The sequence below is a fragment of the Cololabis saira genome, chromosome 6, assembly GCF_033807715.1.
Source record: "Cololabis saira isolate AMF1-May2022 chromosome 6, fColSai1.1, whole genome shotgun sequence".
Classification (NCBI taxonomy): domain Eukaryota; kingdom Metazoa; phylum Chordata; class Actinopteri; order Beloniformes; family Belonidae; genus Cololabis; species Cololabis saira.
The window spans coordinates 16,079,825-16,087,795 of NC_084592.1; the positions used below are offsets into that span (position 1 = coordinate 16,079,825).

At 40.6% G+C, this 7,971-nt stretch overlaps 1 protein-coding gene across 1 annotated transcript in view; it reads right to left on the minus strand.

Annotated features, from left to right (window-relative positions):
• The window catches only part of bcl9 (BCL9 transcription coactivator), a 45,462-nt gene extending 40,844 nt beyond the window's left edge, over window positions 1–4,618 (minus strand). The window contains exons 1-2 of the mRNA XM_061723376.1: window positions 3,918–4,618; window positions 1,278–1,446 (exon numbers count right to left, since the gene is read on the minus strand). The gene's annotated coding sequence lies outside the window, so the exon portion shown is untranslated. The remainder of the gene's footprint in view (window positions 1–1,277; window positions 1,447–3,917) is intronic.
• Between the last annotated feature and the right edge of the window lie 3,353 nt (window positions 4,619–7,971).

Genomic DNA, 7,971 nt, shown 5'->3' on the forward strand with positions numbered 1-7,971 from the left:
TGCAGTACTTTCTTCTTAGCAATGAAAGTGAAAACCGGTATTTTGATGTATTTTGACGAGTTTTTAAGAATACAAAAAAAGTTAAGTTTAAACCGATGTCAGGGGCTTCAAACAAGTGTTTAACTGTAACTACAGTTGATTTACATCATAAACAGAAGGATTTCCTTCACAATTCAGGAGATCGTGCCACATCTTGTAGTACTTTCTTCTTAGCAATGAAAGTGAAAACCGGTATTTTGACGCGTTTTTAAGGATACAATACCAAAAATAGGGCCTTCGTACATCGTAGACAGAAGGATTTTCTTCATAACTCGCAACATCGTGCCACATCTACTAGTACTTTCTTCTTAACAAGAGAGTGAAAACTGGTATTTTGACGCATAAGGATACAATACAAAAAAAGTGAAGTTTAAACAAACGTCAGGGGCTTCAAACAAATGTTTTGCTGCAAGTACAGTTGATTTACATCATAAACAGAAGGATTTCCTTCACAACTCGCAAGATCTTGCCACATCTAGTAGTACTTTCTTCTTAACAAGAGAGTGAAAACTGGTATTTTGACGCGTTTTTAAGTATACAATACCAAAAATAGGGCCTTCGTACTGTAAGTGCTCGGGCCCTAAAAAGTAAAGTTTTAAATCGACGTCAGGAGCTTCAAACAAATATTTTGCTGTAACTACAGTTGATTTACATTGTAAACAGAAGGATTTTCTTCACAACTCAGGAGATCGTGCCACATCTAGTAGTACTTTCTTTTTAGCAATGAAAGTGAAAACCAGTATTTTGACACGTTTTTAAGGATACAATACAAAAAAAGTGAAGTTTAAACCGACGTCAGGAGCTTCAACTAACTGTTTTACTGTAACTACAGTTGATTTACATCATAAACAGAGGGATTTCCTTCACAACTCGCAAAATCGTCCCACATCTTGTAGTACTTTATTCTTAACAAGAAAGTGAAAACTGGTATTTTGACGTATTTTTAAGGATACAATACAAAAAAAGTGAAGTTAAAACCGACGTCAGGGGCTTCAAACAAGCGTTTTACTGTAACTACAGTTGATTTACATCATAAACAGAAGGATTTCCTTCACAACTCGCAAGATCGTGCCACATCTTGTAGTACTTTCTTCTTAGCAATGAAAGTGAAGAAGATGAGAGGACCCATTTACACTCAGTCTGTCACGGAGACTCAGTTCTGAGGGGGGGATGTGTGTGTTTGTGTGTAGGAAGCCGTGGCATGAAGAGAGAAACAGAAAAAGATGGAGCTGGGTTACCTCAGAAGCCCCCCTGCCCTTTCAGCTGGGCCTCATATGGAGAACCAGGCCTCAGGTCCCCTGGGCACTGATGTCTGCTCTCCGCTCGACTCCTCCCCAGTCAGCCACGGAGGCCGTGCAGGAACCTGGCCCACTCTCGACAACCTATCCAGCCACAAGTCATTCACACCTGGAAAACAGGGAGACAACTTTGCTCAACGGGTGAATCACAAACAGCCACAAAAATATAAAGCAAGGAAAAGCACTCTGTCGTTCATGTTGACAAGCCCGACATGTAGTAAACACACAGCCCAGGTCGTTAGGGACTACAGTAACTCAGACACTCATTTATACTTCAGCCATCGACCAGTGTACACATAAGGGATTACAAGACAGCATGTTGATCCTCAATCACGCTCTTCGTTAGGTCTTCTACAAATATCCACGGTGTCAGAACATTTCTGATTTGTCAGGAGCTCGACCGTCGCAACGAAAAAAGCAAAAAAGATACATATGAAACAGCTTAAAGACAATGCAACAGACACACGCTAATGGCAGACAGCAGTGTTGCCTAGCAATTGAAGAGACCAGAGTCTTGTAACAGGAAGCTCTGCAGTTTAGTCTCAGCAACTGGTATGTGTACTCCAAAAACTGTCTTTGGACGAGACGCCGGAGCTGCGGCTGCTATCGCCAGAGCTGCACAAGATGCTCCGGTTTCTCTTGAAAATGGAGAATAATCAGTCCAATTTAGATGGGAATTTATTTATTTCACTTTGAAAAAATGCACGAAAGTGGAAAATATAACACTTTGTAAACCTTAACTGAATCTGGCGGGGGTTTGTAGTTCAAAATCTTACATTTAAGGGAAAAAAGGGACCTGTGGATGTATAAATATATATGTTTTGTCCTTTTAGCCCCCTGGGCTCCCCAAGGCAACACAGCACAATGCCACAAGTTACTCCCAAACGGGCATCCCCTCCAAGAAGTCATCCTACAACACGTTCTACAAACCCTAAACAACAAATAAACCTGAAAAGCATGCAGCAACTGCAGGGACCAGGCTTTCTCCCTCTCTTTATACCCCCCCAAAATCAGAAGCAGCAACCCGCCACCTGCAAAAACTCAAAATCTTACCAGGAATATTTATCTTATTTCTCGTTAAAATGTCTCATTCTAAGGAAAAAAAATCTCATTACACTTAAAACAAGAGTCATCACCAGAATAATAACTTTTTATTTGACAATTTTCACCTTTTTCAAGTAAATTTTCACTTGAAATAAGTAGAAAATCTGCCAGTGTGACAAGATTTATCTTCTCATTACAAGCAAACAAATTTTGTTCCACTGGCAGATTTTTCCACTTATTTTAAGTGAAAATCTACTTGAAACAGGTAAAAATTGTTTTTTTTCCAGTGATGAGTCTTGTTTTAAGTTTTTTACTAAAAATGAGACATTTTAACTAGAAATAAGACAAATATTCTTGTTAAGATTTGGAGTTTTTGCAGTGTAGTACAAATCTCAGCGCCTCACTGGACAACTCTTGGCGGACAAAGTGATTCCATGGCCGCTTGAAACTCCAGGAACTTTTTCTTTTTTTTTTTTCCTAAAAGAAGTTGTTCCTGTTTCCTTAACACTGCAAAAACTCAAAATATTACCAGGAATATTCATCTTATTTCTAGTTAAAATGTCTCATTTTAAGTTAAAAAAAATCTCATTACACTTAAAACAAGAGTCATCACCAGAAAAATAACTTTTTATTTGACAATTTTCACCTTTTTCAAGTAAATTTTCACTTGAAATAAGTAGAAAAATCTGCCAGTGTGACAAGATTTATCTTCTCATTACAAGCAAAAAAAATTTGTTCCACTGGCAGATTTTTTCTACTTATTTTAAGTGAAAATCTACTTGAAACAGGTGAAAATTGTTGTTTTTTTTCCAGTGATGAGTCTTGTTTTATGTTTTTTTACTAAAAATGAGACATTTTAACTAGAAATAAGACCAATATTCTTGTTAAGATTTGGAGTTTTTGCAGTGTAGTACAAATCTCAGCGCCTCACTGGACAACTCTTGGCGGACAAAGTGATTCCATGGCCGCTTGAAACTCCAGGAACTTTTTCTTTTTTTTTTTTTTCCTAAAAGAAGTTGTTCCTGTTTCACCAGAGAAGAACTAGTGGTGTTGGTGTGTGTGTGTGGGGGGGAAGGGAAGGGAAGAGAAGGGAAGGGAAGGGAGGACTTTCAGCATTCATGGAGCCTCGTCCAGCGCAAACAAAGTCTTTCCCCGAAGAGGGAGGCAGCGGTCGGGCGGCGGAGAACAACGACGTCGGGCCCCGACACACACACACACACACACACACACACACACACACACTCATGCACACACACACACACACACACACTCATGCACACACACATTTAGACATAGACAGACACATACACGGGAGAAGGAGGGGAAAAAAACAGAAAAAACCCGTCTTAACGGGGATTAATGTGCAGAATCGTGCGGGTTCACGAGTCGACGGCGGCGCGCCTTTCATGTCCAAGTTGCAACAATGTAACAATCACACACGGCAGATGAGAGGGAGAAGCCGACACACGCCGAGGCCTGTGCGCGTCCGTGAATCACATCAAAACACATATGATCATGATGAAGGAAATACAATACCGACGGCGTGGAGCTCCGGGAGAATGCACAACATGCATGCTGCATTGTATCCTCTCTCCCTCTTTCTCCCCCTCTCTCTCTTTCTCCTTTTCTCTTTTTTTTCTGGGGTCGGTTTTCAGCACGCACGGGCACGGGCGGTCCTCCGGCAGCAGAATGGGCTGAAAGGCAATATATCTCCGCGGGTTTTACGTCCGTGCCGAAAACATCATGAATAATCCGCTTTTGTTGCGCCGGAGCGTCGGCGTTCATTCGGGCTTGCGTCTCCGCCAAAGGGCCAGACGCGGCGCGCACTAGGGCTTTTCTTTCTCCTCCTTCTCTCCCCGTTTTTCCCTTTTTTTCCCCCTTCTCTCCTTCTTTTTTTTTCCTTTCCTTTCCTTCCTTCCTTCTTCTTCCTAGGCAGGAGCAGGAGCAGCAGGAGAAGGTGAGATGTCCCCGGGAGGAGGACCCGCGTGTGCCCGTTGCCAGGAGGCGAGTCTCGGTTTCAGCGTCACATTCCAGCCCCGGAGCTTTGGGAATAAAAAAAAAGCGCACGGACCCGGGTTCGGCTCCCCTCTCCGAGTTGTTGGGGGATTAACGGATGGAATCAGCACATTATAACCCGGGAGCGTTAGAAAAAGGCAGGAATATGTCTTCCCACCCCCCTGTCCGCCTGAGCCTTCCAGTGGTCCGACTCCATTACATCCCGGTCGAGGTTTTTCCTGTCGCCTCTCTGAGCGCACACTCCCCCCCCGCCGCTCCCAGAGATGGTCGCGTCCACATTTCTAAGTAGCAATTCTAGGTCAGGTCTGTGTGTTAGTGAGAGTTACTGTCGGACACGGGAGACACGCAACAGTCCGGCCCCCGTGGAAAACACACACAAACACACACATGTACTTTTAGACAAGATAAATTGGCGCAGGGAGGGAGAACGTGTATTTTTGTACCTCCAGCTTCCTCGTTTGGGAGAGGGCAGGAGAAGTTAGGGACATAAAAGTTGTAGGGTTTTCCACAGGAGGATGTAAGTACAGATATACAGATGTCTGAAGAATCTACAATAAGTATATATTTAACTGATGATAATTACTTTTTGTCCAAGATTAGTTGTTTTACTTTGTAATAGAAACAAATGAAAAACTTGGGTGACTTTGGTCCACTCTACTTCCTGTTTCACCCTCTGTACTTCATTTTTGGAGCAGTTTCTATAGTTTTATTATTTTTATCCCCACTGACAATCATTTTATTGGAGTCCTTTTTGTAAATTTGATGGTCTTTTCCATTGTTGTCATTAGTAGCTGCCTTGAAAACAAGCATTTGTCCATCCATCCATCACATTTTTGTACCTCCAGCTTCCTCATTTGGAAGAGGGCAGGAGAAGTTAGGGACATAAAAGTTGTAGGGATTTCCACACAGGGATGATGTAAACTAATGTCTGAAGAATCTACAATAAGTATATATTTAACTAATGATAATTACTTTTTGTCCAAGAGTAGTTGTTTTACTTTGTAATAGAAACCAATGAAAAACTTGGGTTACTTTGGTCCACTCTACTTCCTGTTAAATCTTCTGTAGGCTACATCATTTTTTGAACAGTTTCTATAATTTTATTATTTTTATTCCAACTGAATATAATTTTATAAAAGTCCTTTTTGTAAATATGATGGTCTTTTCCATTGTTGTCATTAGTGGCTGATGTGAAAACAAGCATTTATCCATCCCTCCGTCCATCATCTTTATCCATTTATTCTTATTTGGGATCACAGGGATCTGCTGGAATATAATACACTGCTGGAATATAATACACATTTAATATATAATACACACTGGACAGGTCACCAAATCCATCACAAGGTGATACATGGACCAACGGCCGTATGCATTCAGACCTATGGACAATTAAGAAACACCAATTCAACTAACATTCATGTTTTTGCGTCCACATTTCTAAGTAGCAATTCTAGGTCAGGTCTGGTCAGGACTTGAGAGTTACTGTCGGACACAGGAGACACGCAACAGTCCGGCCCCCGTGGAAAACACACACATGCACACACAAACACACACACATGTACTTTTAGACGAGATAAATTAAAGCAGGGAGGGAGAACGTCTATTTTTGTACCTCCACAATCCTTGTTTGGAAGAGAGCAGGAGAAGTTAGGGACATAAAAGTTGTAGGGATTTCCACAGGGATGACGTAAACTAATGTCTGAAGAATCTACAATGAAATCAATAAGTTCATATTTAACTAATGATAATTACTTTTTGTCTTAAAGTCAAAGTCAGATTTATTTGTATAGCACAATTCGTGCACAAAGCAACTCAAAGTGCTTTACATAAAAATGTTCCAATACAATCAACAATGAATTACAATCAACATCATACAGAACACAATAAAAACATTAACAGTAAGATTAAAAAATCAAGTTAAAAATTAAAATAGAAATAAGAAATAAAAGCTAAAAGTCGATAAAAAGTGCTGCGGTTTAGCAGCAGTTAAAAGCAGAAGTAAACATAAGGGTCTTTAGCTTAGTTTTAAAAATAGGCAAAGTTGGGGCAGATCTAAGGTCTTCCGGGAGCTTATTCCAGCTATATGTGGCATAATAGCAGAAAGCGGCTTGTCTTAGATTTGTTGTTTTACTTTGTAATAGAAAACCTTAATATTTGATTTACTTTGGTCCACTGTACTTCCTGTTTCACTCTCTGTACATCAGTTTTTGAACAGTTTTGAACAGTTTCTATAGTTTTATTGATTTTATTCCCACTGACAATCATTTTATAAAAGTCCTTTTTGTAAATATGATGGTCTTTTCCATTGTTGTCGTTAGTGGCTGCTGTGAAAACAAGAATTTATCCATCCATCCGTCCATTATCTTTATCTATGTATTCTTATTTGGGGTCACAGGGATCTGCTGGAGTATATAGCAGCTCTCCTCAGACATGGGGCTCCGATACACCCTGGACGGGTCACTAGTCCATCACAAGCTGATACATACACCAAGAATGCATTCACTCCTATGGACAACACCAATTAAACTAACATGCATGTTTTTGGACTGTGGGGAGAAAACTGCCACACATATCCAGATGTTTATAATCCACAACACTGGTGGCCCATGGAAAACACACACACACACACACACACACACACAAACACACACACATGTACTTTTAGACGAGATAAATTGGCGCAGGGAGGGAGAACGTGTATTTTTGTACCTCCAGCTTCCTCGTTTGGAAGAGGGCAGGGGAAGTTAGGGACATAAAAGTTGTAGGGATTTCCACAGGGATGATGTAAACTAATGTCTGAAGAATCTACAATGAAATCAATAAGTTCATATTTAACTAATAATAATTACTTTTTGTCTTAGATTTGTTGTTTTACTTTGTAATAGAAAACCTTAATTTGATTTACTTTGGTCCACTGTACTTCCTGTTTCACGCTCTGTACATCAGTTTTTGAACAGTTTTGAACAGTTTCTATAGTTTTATTGATTTTATTCCCACTGACAATCATTTTATAAAAGTCCTTTTTGTAAATATGATGGTCTTTTCCATTGTTGTCGTTAGTAGCTGCTGTGAAAACAAGAATTTATCCATCCATCCGTCCATTATCTTTATCCATTTATTCTTATTTGGGGTCACAGGGATCTGCTGGAGTATATAGCAGCTCTCCTCAGATATAGGACCCCGATACACCCTGGACGGGTCACTAATCCACCACTAGGTGATACATACACCAAGAATGCATTCACTCCTATGGACAACACCAATTAAACTAACATGCATGTTTTCGGACTGTGGGGAGAAAACTGCCACACATATCCAGATGTTTATAATCCACAACACTGGTGCCCCATGGAAAACACACACACACACACACACACACACACACACACACACACACACACACACACACACACACACACACACACACACACACACACACACACACACACACACACACACACACACACACACATGCACATTTAGACGAGATAAATTGGCGCAGGGAGGGAGAACGTGTATTTTTGTACCTCCAGTTTCCTCGTTTGGAAGAGGGCAGGAGAAGTTAGGGCCA